At 34.7% G+C, this 19,271-nt stretch overlaps 1 protein-coding gene across 10 annotated transcripts in view; it reads left to right on the top strand.

The window, feature by feature from the left end:
• Window positions 1-678: 678 nt before the first annotated feature.
• TANC2 (tetratricopeptide repeat, ankyrin repeat and coiled-coil containing 2) overlaps window positions 679-19,271 on the top strand; it is a 567,085-nt gene continuing 548,492 nt past the window's right edge. For 7 of the 10 annotated variants that reach the window (XM_074260887.1, XM_074260888.1, XM_074260884.1 and 4 more), the window contains exon 1: window positions 679-1,510. The gene's annotated coding sequence lies outside the window, so the exon portion shown is untranslated. Of the gene's footprint in view, window positions 1,511-8,547; window positions 8,643-19,271 lie in introns of all 10 variants that reach the window. The other 3 variants (XM_074260886.1, XM_074260881.1, XM_074260889.1) reach the window with 1 other exon arrangement.

Raw genomic sequence — 19,271 nt, 5'->3', positions numbered from 1 at the left:
GGCGTTAAAGAGTTGGGTACTTGAAACAGCAAGAATAGAAAGCTAGTGCCAACCCTGACTGCGGATATCACTTCAGGAAAAGAAATACTTTAGAGGTGATGTCTCTCTATCTCTCATTTAGTAATAATATAATTGCTAATAAATTCGTATAACATTTCTAAGTTTGCAATGCTCTTTACACAATTATTTTAAATTATGCCTAAGAACCAGTGCCATTGACCTCTTGAGGCCCCATGAGGTTCCTTTCCTTAATAGTTTGCTGACATCTCAACTAGAGTTAGGTAGAACATAGTACAATGTATTTGGGTTCAAACCTAACTTTGTCATTTCAATCCAATAAGCATTTATTACTGATCAGTGATGTGCCATGGATGCAAAGACAGCCCAAACCTTACGAATTGCCAGTGTGACCTTGGACAAGTCATACAACCTCTAAACATTTCCGTTTTCCCATTTGTAAAACGAACGTTGTAGCACCAGATGGTACCTTCCAGGCCTCAATCTATGATCCTAGGATGCTCAGAGCTCATGTAGATAAGGCTTGGGCTAGCAGGGTGGTCAGAGCCCCATCTTCATCTTCCATCCCTGCCCCTCCTCTTACAGTATAGGACAGTGCGGGGCGGGGGCGCACGCGCCCCCACGCACGCGCTCTCCTTTCCTGGCTCGCTCCGCCTTCTCCAGATCCCGGTAGGAGGGCCCGGGAGCAGCGGGGTTTGCTTCCCTTCTCGCTCCACCCTACCCCACCCCGTCCTAGGGGTCCAACGCCCCCAGCGCTTCGGTGGGCGCCGCTAGGGAGCCAAGCCCGTGGCTGTGGCTGCCGTGCTCCGCACCGCGTACACGCCTTGCCCGCTGCTGGGGCCCCAGCCGACGGAGAAGAGAACCGGGAGAGCTGAGGTTACCATCTCACCTCCTTCTTTCACTCCCTCCCACCCTCCGCCTCCCGCTTCTTTACCTCCTCCGAAGCGGCCCCGCCCCATTCTCCCCCCACCCCCACCCCGAGTTCTGGAAGGGGGAACTGGGCGGCTGCGGGCGCGAGGAGAGCAGCGCTAGCGCGAGACCCTTCTTGTTCACGGGCGCGAGCGCCGGACCCTCCTTATCCCGGGCTCGAGCGCGAGTGCACGAGAACGACCCAGACCCTCCTCATCCCTGGGAGCGAGGCGAGGCTGAGGAGGAGGAGGAGGAGGAGAAGAAGGAGGAGGAGGCGGCGCCTCTGCCGCCGCCGTGTCCGCCGCCCGCGGCTCCTGTGACAGGAATAAGATTACAGCGGATTGGACTTGGCCCGTGGGGGAGGCCCCGCACGGTTCCTAACGAAGGAGTCCCGGGCGGCTGAGAGAGGGGAGTCCGAGGCTCGGGAGGCGCCTGCCGGGGTCGAGCGCGGAGGATCGTCGCTTCTGCCCGCAGAGGAGACCCCCCAACCCCCAGCCCCCTATCGCCCCGGATTTGCCGGGACTGGGACTGGGGGGTGGGCGTTGACGCCGGGTTGCAGCGAGGCCACCCATCGGAGCTGCAGGTAAGAGAGAAAGGGCGAGGGAGGAAGGAAGGAAGGGAACTCTTCCTCGTTCCTGTGATTCGGAAGGTTCATCCTCTTTCCCCCTTCCAACCCCCTTCCCCCACGAATCCGAGATGGGGGGCAAAGGGCTGGAATGGGGGGGTGGGGATGGACCAAGGAGGGACTCTGGATACCCGATAGGCGCGAAATGGGGGCACTTCAGGTGGCAGGCACCCACTGACCGGGGCCTCATGGGAGGGGAAGGGGAAGGGGTTAGTGTAAGTGGCTTCAGTGTCCCCGGCGGCGGCGGTAGTGTCATGGAATTTGGTAGCAGAAGAGCGAGTCCTCTCTCCAGCTTAGGGTGGTGCACCCAAGAATCGATGCGAAGAAGCCTCCCTCGCTAAACGTGGCAGAGGATGTGCTGGCTGCAAGGAGCTACAAAAGGTGCCGCGGAAATGCAGCTAAAAACGATCTGTGAAAATTATTTGTGAAAGGTGCCGGGTTAAGGCACAGGATGGGGGTTTGGCCAATGGGGCGTGAAATGCTTCACGAAACTGCTGTTAAGAGTGATGGTAATTCCTTTGGGAAAAGAAATGGAATAAAAGGCTAACAAGAGGGAAAGACTCCTTTAGCTATGTTTCTTGTGGAGTCCAGAGAAGGCAGGATTGGAAGCTAGCTCTCTTTTGGGGGGGAAAAATGCACACGTGAAAGGAGAAAGAACCCCCCCAAAAATCTGTGGTGTGTTTGACATAAAAAAAAGATATGGGCTCCCTAAATATCTTGGCCTCTTTCTCCTCCAGTATATGAAGCTCCCACAGGGCTGTATTTTTTTTTTTTCCCTTCTCTTCCAGGTGTGGACACTGTATAATGGTCTAAGTAAAACATTGCAATTATTAAGATTTATTATTTATCTTTGATGGCTTTCTCCTTCCTCCTTGCTCATCTCCAAGCAAAAAAGGAGCCTTTTGAGTCTCTACACTTGAGATCACTAAGCAAAAGGTGAAATATCCAGGTCCCCCCTTTTTTTGACACAGATAAAAATATCTCCAGTAAGGAAAATGAGGCAACATGGTGAAAGGAGAAAGAGTACATGTTCAGTAAGTGTTTTTTCTTTTTGGTATATGAGGGGAAAGCTGTAGTTAAAGATGAAGTGTGATATTTAGTAGGGCAGCATTGATTGTTGGCTTCTGATTTGGGGTTAAGGATGAAATAGAAAGACAAAAATTGGATACAGTAAATATGAGATAAAGACATGGATACATAGATATGAGTGAAGCTCTTCTTGCAGCATCTTACAGGTGGAGGATTATCTTTGGAAGAGTGGCTGCAAAATTAGAATATCAAGCTGAAATCTGTATTTAAAATTACCTTCCATGCTGGAAAACATGCAGCAATTGTGACTGCAATTCATGGAATACCTCTGTGTGTCCAGAGAATTATCAGCTTAAACAGAATTTCTTTTAGAAGTAACAAAAGATAGCTCAATGAACTATATACACATACTTTGTGCACATAAGACAAGGGTTCATTATGATGTCATGCTATGACACCAAGTCCATGAAGTGGTATATATTTTGATGTAATTGATATTTTTGTAGATATGATAATTTTCATTAATATTCTTATGGCATAGTTAAGTTGAAAATTAATATACTTTACTTGGGTAAGTTAGATAGACATTTTGTGCAGACATTGGGAAGAATCAGTTGGCTTCAGAAACTATACTGGGCTTCCCTGGCTGATTATTTTGGTACTGACAACTAAATTTTAAAAGATGCCACTCTCACTTTGGAATCCTTTTGAGAATAGAGAATTGAGGATGCATGCCAGATGAGAATAAGAATTGACTTGATGTTTTATTTTACTATAGACTAAAATGCTGCCACCCACTGGTTGTCCTAAGAAAAAAGGTACTTCATTGCCCCATTCTTCCCTTGTTGTTACTGCCCTCCAGTGGAGTGGAATAGATTCCTGTGGTAGGGGGATAAGTAGTTGGTTTGTACTCTTTTGGAGCCACTGATTCCTGCCATTTTCCTTGCTTAATGAGTATGCATATCTTTACCTTTCAAAAGGAAATTCCAGTTTTAGGATTTTGTTAAAATGGAATTAGTCTGAAGTAAATAGGATGCCTTTGTTTTTAGTTTCTAAAAATTATCATACTTTAGTTAGAATGTGAAGTTTTTTATTGTGTTCCAGCATCAGTTAAATTATGATTATGGATTATCAGTAATACTTTAAAGTAGTAAAGTAGAATATTTTAAAGTAATAGCAAGACAAACATTAACTATATAAACTACAGACAAAAATACATAACAGGATAATTTATATGTGGAAGTTTATTTTAGGTATAATTTTATGGTCATTTATCTCTGGGATTGAGAAGTGAGAGAAATCAACACTGCTTGGGAAAAGTGTGTGTTTTTTTTTTTTAATAGCAGTAGTTTTTAGGGGCATTTTAGAACTCAAAAGTTGTAGTGGCAAGAACATCCAGTTTGGATCAACTTTTTACTGTCACTTTGTGACCTTGGGCAAATCACTCAGCCTTAGTTTCATTATTTTCAAAAAGAAGAGGCTAGTTTAGATGACTTACAAAGCTTTCTTTAGTTCCAAATCTTGATAGAATGTAATCTCCTTGAAGAATAAGGCTTGTATCATTTTTGTCTTTATATTCTTAACTCCTAACACAGTAGGCATAAATATTTCTTTATTGATTGATTCTTCAGATGATTCTTAGGTGGATATGTTTAGTTTAAAATGACACTTCAGTCTTCATTGCTTTGACAGCTTTCTTGGAGATGGGGGTAGGCAGCATCTAGTTGATTATATAGGTTATATTTAGAAATCATTTTTGTTAAATATAAAAGAAGTAGATGAGATTGAAGTTTGGTATGTTATTTTAAATGTAATCTGTAAAGTTTTTTTTCCTCAATATCTACTTACTAACAAAGACCAGTTTCAGTTAGGTATTAAATTTCTCTAGAAAAATTTTGAAGAATTTAGTCTTTGTTTTTTTTCCTGGATATGCAAATTACTAAATTTAAATAAAAGTTTTTATGATATTCATTTGGTATATGTTAGCTAGGCAAATCTTGTGTTTTGTAAACTGTTATCCATTTTTGATAAATCCCCTTTCCAAGTGTCTGTCCTCTAAGACAATTAAAACTTCATTTCATTAAATACACACACACACACACACACACACACACACACACACACAATGCCAAAAATCCTTTTCCTTAATTAATAGAAAATCATCTTTTATTTCCATTTTTATCAGCTTAGTGGCTCTCTGTTCTAGGATCAAATATAAATTACACATTTTAGAATATAAAGTCATTTGCAATATGACTTCATTTTATCTTTCTTTTAGCATTATTACACATTTTCTTCCTTTATATATTTTGTTGTCTTGCCCAAATGGCCTTTAAAAAAAAAACAACAAAAAACTATTCCTCCTACATAACACTCTATTTCCTTCTCTTTCTGCTTATACACTGACAGTCTTTCATGCTTGGAATATATTCCCTTCTTACCTCCTCCTCTTAGAATCCTGGTTTCCTGAAAGGCTAAGTGAAGGCACCACTTTGTATAGAAAGCTTTGTCTGACATTCCCTCATCTGCTGTCCTCCCTCCCCCAATTTAGTTTATTTTGTATACTGTATATCTCTACATGTGTATATTTTATCTGCCCCTATAGCGTGTAAGATCTTTGATATTAGGGATAATTTGGCTTTTGTCTTTTTATTTCCATTCTCTGGAAAATGTAGTAGGAGCTTAATAAATACTTTGTTAATTATCAACTTTTCTGTATGTTTGTGTACATAAGTTAGTAGGTGAATTCAATGAATATTAATGGTTGATGGCTAAAATCTTAACTATAACATGTATTTAGATAGCTCTAAAAGTTTAGTAAATTCAGTTTGTAGGAACTGTACCCTCTCCAGTTTGTAATACTGGCTAGTTCATGCTGATCTGTTTCGAAGTTTGGCTTTTCTATTCTAAAGCTTTATTTTTAAAATAATCATTTTTTGATGCTTTCTTTTATCATTGTCACTTCCTGGTGATATCCCCTCCCCTATTCCGGCTTTAAAAATATGGTTAAGTAAAACAATCCAATAACAACAAATGCAGACCTATATTTTTCACTTTGATAATAGGCAGGAGTCATGCTACTGTGCCAGTTCTTTTAATAGTGTTTTTTCCAACTACATGTAAAGATAGTTTTCAGCATGCATTTTTTTTAAGACTTTGTGTTTTATTATGCCGAAAGGGCTATCAAACTGTGCATACCCTTTGATCCAGCAGTGTCTCTACTGGATCTGTACCCCAAAGAGATCATTAAAAATCGAAAAAGATCCACATGTGCAAAAATGTTTGTAGCAGCCCTTTTTGTAGTGGCAAGAACCTGGAAACTGAGTGGGTGCCCATCAGTTGAGCAATGGCTGAATAAGTTATGGTATATGAATGTTAAGGAATATTATTGTTCTATAAGAAATGATTATCAGGATAATTTCAGAAAGGTCTGAAGAGACCTACATGATTGATGCTAAGTGAAATGAATAGAGCCAGGAGAAAATTGTACATAGCAAAACAAGATTATATGATGATCAACTCTGATGGATTTGGCTCTTCTCAAGTGTACAATGTTCTGGCTCTGTTCACTCCACTCAGTATCAGTTCATGTAAATTTTTCCATGTTTTTCTGAAATTAGCCTGCTCATCATTTCTTATAAAACAACAATATTCCATTATGTTAATATATCATAACTTAACACATTTTTGAGATTGACTAGAATACTTTTGCTTATCCAAATTTGATTATAGTGACTTGGAAAAAAGCTGTTACAAAAGGCTAACTAATCAGTTTTATGGAATTCCCATTCTGTTCCTCCCACCTCCTTTTTTTTTTTTTTTACCTTGAAGGTGTTCATTGGTTTGATAGATTTCTTATCTTTTTATTTTGATGACCATATTTCTTAATTTTGTTTATAAAGATGATAATTCTAACATTTTGAATCTTTTTGACTTGTGTGTAAATTGCCTTGAGGTGTTGTAGTAGATGAAAACGTGTCTCCAGGACCTCCAGGAGAAGTTTTATACTGAGCTAGGTGGTACAGTGGATAGAGCACCAGTCCTGAAATCAAGAGGAGCTGAGTTCAAATGTGACTTAGACACTTAACACTTCCTAGCTGTGAGACCCTGTTCAAGGCACTTAACCCCATTGCTTCAGCAAAAAAAGAAAAAGAAAAAAAAAGCATATTGAAAGTATTTGCAGAAATAAATGAATTATTGGATTCTCTTAAGATCAAGTTCTTTTAGATTACAATTAATCTGAAATAGGTTGTATTAAAAAGAAAAAAAGTTTACATTTCCCCACAATCCTGGCAAAGGCAAAAAACCAATAAAGAACAAATTAACATAAACAAAACCAAAATGTTACCCCATCTTTGATAGTCTTTCCCATAGATACTGTAGAAATTATTACTATCTTTTTAAAAGTCAGGGTAGCTTAGTAACAGTTTTAAATGTTATTCTGTGAGGCATGATTCTAGGGAAACTAAATATAGCAGATAGTTAATGAAGTTGATTTAAAAGAAACCATGAAGTATACTTTTTTGGTACATATAATTTGGTACAAAATAGTTCAAAAAGACATTTTTGGTACCTTGGAATAAGGTAAAGAAAAGCCTTTTTGGGAGAATTTTTTTAACTTACAAAGAAATATAAAGAGAATTCTATTATTGCCCCAAATGAAAAGTACTAGAAAGTACTTATTTTAATAGAGCCAAACATGATAAACTTATTTTCATTTATTTTCAATGGAGTGGTACTTGGGAAGGATAGACAAAAAGTCCCTATCATACAAATCTCTTAGAATAGTACATATTTGGCAAACTTGAAATACTGTAGTAAAGAAATTAGAGGAAGAGCATGAATTGTATGAGTAAGGCTGGAGAAAGAGACTATTGAGAGATGGTTTAACAGAAGGTATAAGACAGAAGATAAAAAAAATATTTTCTAATGGAATTCTTTTAACATTTAACTTGTGAAGAACAGAATTCTTGGAAAGAAGTTTTTATTATTCTGAATTAACCTAATGGTGGAACTGTGTTTCTTGAAATGAAAAGTAAAGTTATAAGGATGATTATAGGTGAATCTGAACTTAATTAATTATTTAATAAGAGATGTTGAAATTTAGTAATTAATAAGGAAATATTCCTGAATTGCAATAGTTTGATGAGAATTAATATGGACACAAATTAAGTTGCAGACTGAGGAGGAGTAATTTATATGTTTGTGTGGTCTAGTTCCAGGAAATTCTTTTCTAAGTTCAAAAACCTATTTGTAAGTCTTGCAGAGCAATGTTATTGTAAGGCATAAAATTCACTAGCAATATACATAAAAAACCTTTCAATAGAATTTTTATCTTCAGATAAATCAGAGTTAATAAAGCTAATTTTAGGTAAAAATGATGTGGGAAAAATTATTTTCATCATACCCAGCTTTGCTATTTTGTACTTTTTATCCTTTCTATGAAAGTCCTTTTTCTTCTTTCAGGTGCTTTAGTTCAATAATTGTGTTTCCCTTGCCCAGACCTGTACCTTTCATTTCCTTCTTTTTTTCCTCCTTCCTTTCATCATCATCTTCCCCCTTCTATCTCCCTCTCTCTGTTTGTCTTTCTCTGTCTTTCTGTCTCTCTGACCCCTCTCTCTCATTTCTTCCTTTTCCCTCTTCTCTCTTATTTATTTTCCTCCCTCACCTCCTTTTGCTTCCTCTTCCTTTTTAAAGAATCAGTCACTTAAAAATGAAAATTATTTAGTTACTTAAAAAGCTAAATTGGTCATATTGCTGAATGCCTGGAGGCAGGCAGGAAGGTAATTTCTTTAAATTGTAGACTATTATGCCCAACTTGATTCTTAACAGAATTCCAGACTATATTGCTTAAGAGATAACTTGTGAACATTTAATTTTTTAAAAAAAGAAGTGATCAGTATAAGCTAGAATGAATTTGCCAAGAACACATCATATCAGACTAACCTCATTTCCTTTTTTGACAGGGATCAAGGGAATACCATGCATATAATATACGGGGATTTCAGCAAGATATTTGACAAAATCTCTCATGAGGTCCTTGTGGATAAGCTGGAGAAATGTGAGTTGGATGATAGTATAGTTAGGTGGATTCAGATTGCATGCAGAAAGGGTAATCAAAATCAATGTCAACCTGAAGGAAATCTTTAATAGAGTGACCAGATTCTTAACTCTGTTTTGCCAAACATTTTTTTTTAACCAGTGATTTGGATAAAGATATAAGTATTGTGCAGAAACTAGGTAGATCTTCATCTCATATTGGATACCAAGATAAACTCCAAATAGATAACTTAGGCCAAAAAAAGTAACAGTGTAAGCAAATTAGAGAAGCAAGAAAGAAATTACCTTTCAGGTTGTGAATAGGGGTAGAATCACAGGAAATAAAATGGAAAATTTTATTATGTAAATGAACATATTTGCCCAAATTGAATGCAGTTAAAATTAGAGGGGAAACAAGTAACTGGGGGAAAAAAAATCTTTGCAACAAGTTTCTTTGATAATGGTCTTATATCCAAGATAAATAAGGAATTATTTCAAATTTATAGGACAAAAAGTCATACTTCAAAATAAATGGTCAAAGGATGCTAATAATTTTTTTCTTTTTTCTTATTTACAAAGCATATGCATGGGTAATTTTTCCAACATTGGCTCTTGCAAAACCTGTTCCAAAATTTGTTCCAAATTTTCTCCTCCTTTCCCTCACCCCCTCCTCTAGCTGGCAGTTAGTCTAATACATGTTAAATATATAGAAATATATGTTAAATCCAATATATGTATACATATTTATACAGTTATCTTGATGCACAAGAAAAATCAGATCAAGAAGGAAGAAAAAGAAAAACAAAACAAAATGCAAGCAAATAGATATTAACAATTTTCAAGAAAGAGTTCTAAGCAATTAATGACTTTATGAAAAATATTCCAAATCATTAATAATTAGAGAAACGTGAATCAAAACATTCATCACATTCATCAGATTGACAAAGATGAGAAAAGAGATAAATAACAAGTATTGGAGGGATTGTGGGGAAAGAGGCACACAAATGCATTGTTGGTAGAGCTGTGAAATGGTCCAGTCATTTGAAAGTGGAACAATATTTATAACAAAAAGTAATTATAATGTGCATAGCTTTTGATCCACTATATATCTTGAAGCTTTTACCTCAAAGAAGTGAGCAGAATTTGGAGAACAATTTATTTTTTATTTTTGTATTTTTAAAATTTATTTGTTTTTTTGGTTATAAATATACTTTCATTTAAAAAAAAATTTCCTTATGAATCATCTTGGGAGAAAAATCAGAACAAAAAGGAAAACCACAAGAGAAAAAACAAACAAGGAAAAAAAAGTGAAAATAGCATGTGTTGATTTATATTCAGTCTCAATAGTTCTCTCTCTGGATATGGATGGAGTTTTCATATTTGAAGTTTATTGGGATTGCTTTGCATCATTGAAGTGCTGAGAAGAACCAAGTCTGTCCTAGTTGATCATTGCATAATCTTGCTATTACTGTGTACACTGTTTTCCTGATTTTGCTTATTTAACTCAGCATTAGTACATGTAAATCTTTCCAGGCTTTTAAAAAATCAGCTTGTTCATAATTATTTATAATTTTAATAGAATAATAACATATTCTATTATTTTCAAATACCATAACTTATTCACCACTCCCCAGTTAATGGCTGTCTGCTTATTTTCTAATTTTTTGCTACCACGAAAAGAATGACTACAAATAATTTTGCACACATGTCCTTTTCTCTCTTTTTTGATTTCTCTGGGATACAAACTAGTTCTTCTGTGGCTATATATTCCTCCCTTCTCCAGAGATCTGATAGGTAAACAATCCCTTACTCTCCTAATTAGCTTATCATATTACCATTTTTGCCTAAATCACGTACTCATTTTAACCTTATTTTGGTATGAGGCAGTATGAGATATAATTATATGCTGAGTTTCTGACATATTATTTTCTGCTTTTCCCAGCAATTTTTATGAAATAGTGAGTTATTATCCCTGAAACTAGAGTTTTGAGATTTATCAAATTATAGATTTCTATAGTCATTGATTATTGTGTCTTGTGTATCTAACCTATTCCACTGATCTGCTATTCTATTTCGTAGCCAATATCTTATGTTTTTGCTGAGTGCTACTTTATAATAGCATTTTAGGTATGGTACTGCTAGGCTGTTGTCTTTTGTATTTTTCCCCCTATTAATTCCCTTGATATTCTTGACTTTTTGTTTTTCAGATGAATTTTGTTATTATTTTTTCTAGATGTATAAAATAACTTTTTGGCAGTTTGATTGATATGGTGTTAAATAAGTAGACCACTTCAGGTAGAATTGTCATTTTCATTATATTAGCTTGGCCTATCCATAAGCAATTAATATTTTTTTCAATTTTGTTTAAATCTGACTTTATTTGTATGAGAAGTGTTTTATAATTGTGGTTATGGAGATCTTGGGTTTGTTTTGGCAAGTAGACACCCAAATACTTTATTTTGACTACAGTTATTTTAAATGGAATTTATTTTTCTATCTCTTGCTGCTTGGCTTTGTTAGTAGCATATAGAAATACTGGTCATTTGTTTGGGTTTATTTTATATCCTGCAAGTTTGCTAAGTAGATTGATCAAGTAGATTTTTGGGTGATTCTCTAGGAGTCTTTAAGTATACCATCATATCATCTGCAAAGAGTGATAGGTTTATCTCCTTATTGCCTGTTCTAATTCCTTTAATTTCTTTTTTTTTTCCTCTTTGGAAAAGCCAACATTTCTAGTACAATATTGAATAATAGTGGTGATAATGGGCATTCTTGTTTCACTCCTGATCTTATTGGAAATACATTTGGCTTCTCCTTATTATAAATAATGTTTGCTAATGGTTTTAGATAGATGCTGCTTATCATCTTAAGGAAAACTCCCTTTATTCCTATGCTCTCTAGTGTTTTTAATAGGAACGGGTGCTTTACATTGTCAAAAGGTTTTTCTGCATCTATTGAGAGTTTTTATATGATTTTTGTTATTATTGTTATTGATATGGTCAATTAGGGCAATCGTTTTCCATATTGAACTAGCCCTACATTCTTGGTATAAGTGTCACTTGGTCATATCAGCAATCCTACTTGCTGATAAATTGTAATCTCTTTGCTAATGTTTTATTTAACATTTTTGCATCAATATTCATTAAGGATACTAGTCTGTAATTTTCTTTCTTTGTTTTGGCTCTTCCTGATTTAGGTATGAGTACAATATTTTTGTGTCATAGAAGGGATTTGTCAGGACTCCCTTTTTACTTATTTTTCTAAATAGTTTACATAGTATTGGAATTAGATATTCCTTAAATGTTTGTTATAATTCACTTGTAAATCCTTTTAGCCTTGGAGATTTTTCTCTTAGGGAGGTCATTAGTGGATTGTTCAATTTCTTTTTCTAAAATGGGACTATTTAAGTAATTTATTTCCTCTTCTGTTAATCTGGACAATTTATATTTTTGTAAATATTCATTCAATTCAATTAGATTGTCAAATTTGTTGGAATATAGTTGGACAAAATAGCTCCAATTTAGTGCTTTAATTTCTTCTTCATTGGTGGCAAATTCACCCTTTTAATTTTTAATGCCAGTAATTTGATTTTTTCTTTGCTTTTTCTAATCAAATTAACCAAAGGATTATCTATTTGGTTGTTTGTTTTTTTTTTCATAAAAGCAACTCATAGCTTTATTAATTCAATAGTTTTCCTAGTTTCAATTTTATTAATCTCTCTTTTGAGTTTCATAATTTTTAATTTGGTATTTAATTGGGGGGTTTTAATTTGTTTTTTTCCCCTAGCTTTTTTAGTTGCATGCTCAATTCATTGATCTCCTCTTTTTCTATTTTATTCATGTAACCATTTAGAGATATAAAGTTTCCCCTAAGAACTGCTTTAGCTACATTCCATAGGTTTTGGTATGTTGTCTCATTATTGTCATTCTTTTGGATGAAATTATTGATTGTTTCTATGATTTGTTATTTGACTCACTCATTCTTTAGAATTAGATTATTTAATTTTCAATTGACTTTTAGTCAGTCTTTCCTTGGTCCTTTATTTAATATAATTTTTATTGCATTGTGATCTGAAAAGAAAATATTTTGTACTTCTGCCTTTCTGCATTTGATTTTGAAGTTTTTTCATGCCCTCTAATACATGGTCAGTTTTTGAGTAGGTACCATGTACTTCTGAGAAAATTTTATATTCCTTTCTATCCCTCTTCAGTTTTTGCCAGAGATCTGTCATAGCAAAGTTTTAAAAGATTCTATTAACCTTCCTAGTTCTGTTTATTTTGTGGTTAGATTTATCTGATTCTGAGAGGGGAAGTTGAGGTTTCTCACTAATATAGTTTTGTTGTCTATTTCTTTCTTAAACTGGCTTAACTTTTCTGAGAATTTGGATGCTTTACCATTTGGTGCATATACTTCATTTTCTATGGTACTCTTTAACAAGATATAGTTTCCTTCCTTTTCTCTTTTAATTAGATATAATTTTACTTTTGTTTTATCTGAGATCAGAAATTCTACCCCTGTCTTTTTTGCTTGAGCTAAAGCATAATAAATTCTGCTCTGACCTTTTACTTTTACTTTATTTGTATCTTTTTTCTTCAGATGTTTCTTGTAAATAACTTATTGTAGGATACTGACTTTTAATCCTTTCTGCTATTTGCTTCCCTTTTACATTCACATTCACATTCACAGATATGATTAGCAGCTGTGTATTTCCCTTCATCTTATTTTCTCTTCTATATATACTTCAGTTCTCTTTTTCTACCTTGTCCCTCCTCAGTAGTGTTTTGTTTCTAATCCACCCTGCTGTCAGCTTGCCTTTCTTTTTATTACCCTTTCTTTTTTCTCTTGCCTCTTTCTCCTAGTGTTTCTGTCTTTCCTTCTATTCAGCCCCTCCCTTTTCTTTCCCCTTTCTCCTCCTACTTCCTTACAAGGTAAGATAAATTTCTTTACCAAATTGACTGAATATATTTTTCCTGTTTGAGCTAAAACTAGTTAAATTAAGCTTCAGACAATATTCATCCTCTTCCTTTCTTTCCTTCTGTTGTATTAGGTCTTTTGTGCCTCTTTTGAGTGATATAATCCCATTTTACTTTCCCTTTCCTCTTTTCCCCATACGATCCTTTCCCCATTTCATATATGTGTGTATACACACACACACACACACATTTAATGTCATCACATCAGAGTCAATTGACGTCCACCATCTATGTATGCCCCCTTTAACTGCCCCAACAAAAGAATATGGTTCTCAAGAGTTACAAATATCATTTTTTCTTATCTAGGAATGAAAAATTTAACCTTTAAATAATTTTTCCTTCCTGCTTACCTTTCTATGTGTTTCTTCAGTCACCTGTTTGAAGATCAGATTTTCTGTTCTAGTTTTTTCAGTAGAGATGATTGAAAGACTCTTACTTCATTGATGAATCATCTCCTCCCCTGAAAGATGATTCTCAGTCTCATTGGGTAATTGTCTTTTGGTTGTAATTCTAGGTCCTTTACCTTCTGGAATATGGTATTCCAGGCTTCCTGATCCTTTATTGTGGAAGCTGCCAGATCCTGGGTAATCCTGACTATTGTTCCTTGATAATCTATTGTTTTTTTTTTTTTTTTTTTTGGCAGCTTGTAGTATTTTTCTTTGTGATAACAGTTCTGTAGTTATGCAGTAATGTTTCTTGGTGTTTTTCTTGTGGGATCTCTGCAGGAGTGATAAATGGACTCTTTCAATGACCATTTTGCTCTCTGGTTTTAATATATAGGGCAGTTTTCCTTGAAGAATGCTATCCAGACTCCTTTTTTTTGGTTGTGGCCCTCAAGTTGATCATTACTTTTTTCAGTTGTTTTTCCTGGATCTATTTTGTAGGTTGACTGTTTTTCCAATGAAGTATTTTACATTTTTTCATTCTTTTTAGTTTGACTTATTCTTGATGTCTCATAGAGTCATTGGCTTCTATTTGCCCAGTTCTAGTTTTAAATGTGTGATTTTCTTTAGTTATCTTTTGTATCTCTTTTTCTACTTCATTGATTCTACTTTTTTAGATATTGGTTTCCCCCCCCCCCCCAGTGGATTTTTTTTATTTTTATTTTTATTTTTTTTGCATTTGGCCAATTGTGTTTTGTAAGGAATTGATTTCCTTTTCCAATCTGTTGACTCTCTCTTGCATATCTCTCATTTTTTTCTCATTTTTTCTTCTATCCCTTTTATTAAAATCTCTTGTGAGCATTTCCAGGAAGCCTCTTTGGGCTTGATGCTAATTCATATCAATTTTTGAGATTTCCCATGTGAGTATTTTGTCCTTGTCCAAGTTGGTGTTTTGGTCTTCCCTGTCTAAGAACCACACCTAAGTATGAAGGTGCAGATCAATTCTCTGAAAGTCCCCAAAGCTTTAAACCATAACACCCCTGGGGAATTGCAAATTAGCCTTTACTGACTCAGAGATTGCATGTGGATTAGGAATGAAATAAATTGGAGGCAAGGAGGAAGAGGAGAGAGATCAGAAAATGCAACTGCCTCTCAGTTTCCTTGTATTGTTATCATCCTCTTACATGTAGGGATCTATTCTGCTGGTCAGAATTAGATCCCCAGTAACCACTAGCAGGTTGTTCCCATAAGAAATAGCACCTGAACAAGGACACAAGAAACACAAGAAATAAAGAAGCAGGTGTACTCCAGAGCTGTTTGTGAATAGGATCCTCCCAGGAGAGTTCTTTTGGTAACCTGCAGTGAAGGAAAGAAGAAGAGACCTGGTAAGAGTTTTTCAGTGGGGGTAATTAAAATGGGCCAATATATTAAAGGGCTGAGCCAGAGACTGATGAGGGACTTATGAAAAATGCCTACTATGACTGTACTCCTACTTCTCCATTTGTCAGAGAGTTTAACTTCATGACATTTAACAAGATTCAACACCTGCTGTAGCGTCTCACCCTATGTCATCCAGAGGATTAGGACAGAAAAAACTTTGACAGTGCTATTTGCATTCCTTTGCATGTGGTTGCAGATAACAGCAGCTTCACAATATTGGACAAACTTACTGATCATGCTGTTGGGGGAAAAATAATCATGTTCCCAAAAAAACAAAAAATGGGGAATTGTTAAGGACCACACCTACGTGTGAAGGGGCAGATTGATTCTCTGAAAGCTTCCACAAGTATGAATCATAACATCCCTGAAGGAATCAAAAATCAGCTTTTAGTGATTCAGATGTTGCTTGTGGATTGGGAATGAAGTAAATTGAAAGCAAGGGGGAAGAGTAGAGAGGTCAGAGAATGCAACTGCCTCTCAGTAGTCCTTGTATTGTTATCATCCTCTCACATCAAGGGATCTATTCTGCTGGTCAGAATTAGATCCCCAGCAGCCACTAGCAGGTTACTCTCATAATACCTCTCCCCATTGTAGCTTTTTGTGGTTAAATTTCTTTCTGTTTCTTGCTTTCTATTTTGTGATTTTTAAGGTCAAGCTCAACTCCTGGGGCATAGGGAGCATTGTCCCAAACTTTTTGTGCTGCTCTGAGCCTTGACTTTGAACACAAGGCCCCTTGTATTTGGTGTCGTGCTCACAGCAGGGAAATAGCCTTCTCTCTCCAGACAACACTCTGGTTTCCTGGGCTGACAATTTGCCTTCTGTGCTGGGACTGGAGGCTGCCCCATTGGTCTACTCTGCTTCCGAGCTAAGATAGAGAGTCTCAATTGCTCAGACCTCTCACTTGCTTTCCCAGACATTATTTGAGCTGGGCTGAACAACCCTTTCATTCTGGTAAAACTGACCTTTCTTGAAGTCTTTCTGATCTATCTTGAGATGGAGGATGATTTCATTCCATCAGACTCTGTTCAGAAGCTGGATTACATGTGGTTTTTGAGGAAAACTGGAAAGCTTGAGCAGCTTCCTGGCTTCACTCTGCCATCTTTGCTGTGCCTCTAGAACTCCTAGGAGAACAATTTATACAATAACATCATTATAATGAAAAAGAACTTTGACAGAATAAAATAAAATAACCAGTACAAATGTGAAAGAATTCACAACAAATATTTAAGAAATAAAAGAAAAGTAAAAGTTTAAAAAAGTCATTAGATACTATTTTGCTCACATATGTGCCAACAAGACTAACCTGTTATTTCAAATAAATGGATATTTTCAAAACTTTAAAATACTCAAATAGGCAGCACAAGTTTTAGAGAATTTAAGGAATCCAAGTCATAAATAAAGTTTCAAAAAAAAAATTCCAGGACTGGATGAAATTTTGCAACTGAATTGTATCAGACATTCAAAGAAAAATAAAATCTAATGTCATATAAATCATTTGTAAAAAGTATCAAGAGATCCTATCAAATTCCTTTTATGACACAGAAACAATCTCAATATGTAAACTAGAGAGAATAAAAACAGATAAAGAAAATTGTAGCCTATTATTTCTAAAGGAAATAGATGCAAAAATTTTAAATAAAATATTATCAAAGAGACTAAAACAATATATTACAAAGATTATATGCTATGATTGGGTTGGATTTACAGGTTTGGCTTAATATTAAGAAAACTATTAAGCTTAAATAATCATTAATTTTAAAAAATCAACAAAAACATAGGCAGAAAAAAAAGTTTTTGACAAAATGCAGTAGTTATTTTGGTTAAAACAATAGAAAACAAATGTAAATGTCTTTCATTAAAATGATTAATAGTGTATATCTAAAATAAAGAGCTACCATTATTTTTAACTGAAATAAATTAGAGTCCTTTGTCAGTAAAAAGTCAGGGGTAAAACAAGGATATTTGTTCATGCACTGTTTCTATTATACATAATATTAAAATGCAGACTCCACCACTAAGACCAAAAAAACTGGAGAAATAACATAAGTTTTGAAGAAACAAAATTATTAGTTTTTGCTGATGATTTGATGGTATGCTTAAAAAACCCTAAAAAGTCAAGCAAAAATGTAATTGAGACAATTAATAAATATAAAAGAAAATATAAAATAAATTCACTGAAATCACATAGTATTTCTGCGTAATACAAACAAAAACCAACAGAAAAAGATAGAAAAATAGCCATTGAAAATGAATACAGAATGTACAAAATCCTTGGAAGTCTACTTTCTAAGATATGCATAAGATCTTTATAAATACAATTATAGTTATTTATAGAAATAAGTATACTTAAATAATTGGCAAAACATAAATTGTTCATGAGTAGGATAAACCAGAATAATCGACACTGCTATCTAAATCAAAATTAATTTACTTATTTCATGTTATTCTAATCAGATGAAAAAAGGATTACTTTAAAAAATTAGGGAAAATAACAAAATTAATGTGGAGGAAAAAACCCCTCAAGACTAAAGAGAATAAATGAAAAGAAATAAGAATTAAGGGGCCCCAGCAGTATGAATTTCAAACTATACCAAGTAATAATAAAATAATTTGGTACTGGTTAAAAAGAAGATTTCAGGGACACAGTTTAGATGTGCAACATACAAAAGTAAATGAATCTGATATCTCAGTTTTACTTAAAACAGTGATCCCAAGAACTGGAATAAGCAGTATTTGATAAAAACTGCTGGGGAAATTGGATAGTGATATGAGAGAGATTCAATTTAGAATACACTTTATTATACAAAGATAAGTTTTAAAAGGGGACATGACCTAAATGTGAAAAGGATACATCATAAAGAAAGGAGAAAATATATTAAAAAATCTAGAAAATATATGGATAAGAGAAAAGTTCATGCCCAAACAAGATAAAGAAGGTCACACACAGAATAGAAAATGAATAATTTTGAATATGTAAAATATTTTTTCATTAATCGAATAAGGCAAAGTTTAAGAAAGAAATAATTAACTAGGAAAATTTCTTTGCAGAATTTATTTCTAAGATATATGAGGAACTATTTCAAATTCATAATAAAAATTGCCATTTCCAATTGATAAATGATCTTAAGGATATGAACATGAAGGAAAAAAATCCAATTATCAATAGTTGTATGAAAAAATGCTCCAAATCACCTCTATTTAGAGAAATGAAAATTAAGGCAATTCTGAGATTGTGTCTCATACATTAGAATGGTAAAGATGACCAGAATGGAGTAGATGGGGAGTATATGGACACATTGATGTACAATTGGTGCACTTATGGATAGATACAACCATTCTGGAAACCAATTTGGAATTATGTACCAAAAATGACAATAGTACATACCTTTTGTTTCAGTTACACCACTTTTAGCCTTATATATTGAAGAGAAGGAAGAAAAAAGAAAAAGGCCTTTATATACAAAAATATTTCTGCAAGTCTTTTTATGGTGACAAAAATTGGAAATTAAAGGGATGTTCACTAGTTGAGGAATAACAGTAAATTGTGGTGTATGAAATATTAGTGTTGTAAGAAATGAAAAAATACATGATTTCAAAAAGACTTGATGAATTGATACAGAACGAAGTAAAAAAAATTAAACCCCAAAGAACAATTTTTACTATAATGTTAATATAAAATGAATATTTTAAGGATTTTAATAAGTTTTAATGGGGAAAAAAAGAATAGAACCAGGAGAACAATTTGTACAATAACAACAAATTGTAAAATCAGACACTTTAAAAAGATGCAAGAACTAAGATCAATGCAATGAACATATGATACTCCAGAGGACTGATGATTAAACATGTTATCCA

The sequence above is a fragment of the Sminthopsis crassicaudata genome, chromosome 4, assembly GCF_048593235.1.
Source record: "Sminthopsis crassicaudata isolate SCR6 chromosome 4, ASM4859323v1, whole genome shotgun sequence".
NCBI classification, from domain to species: Eukaryota; Metazoa; Chordata; class Mammalia; order Dasyuromorphia; family Dasyuridae; genus Sminthopsis; species Sminthopsis crassicaudata.
The sequence above is the reverse complement of the archived record's forward strand: the minus strand, read 5'-3'. Positions and strand labels throughout refer to the sequence as shown.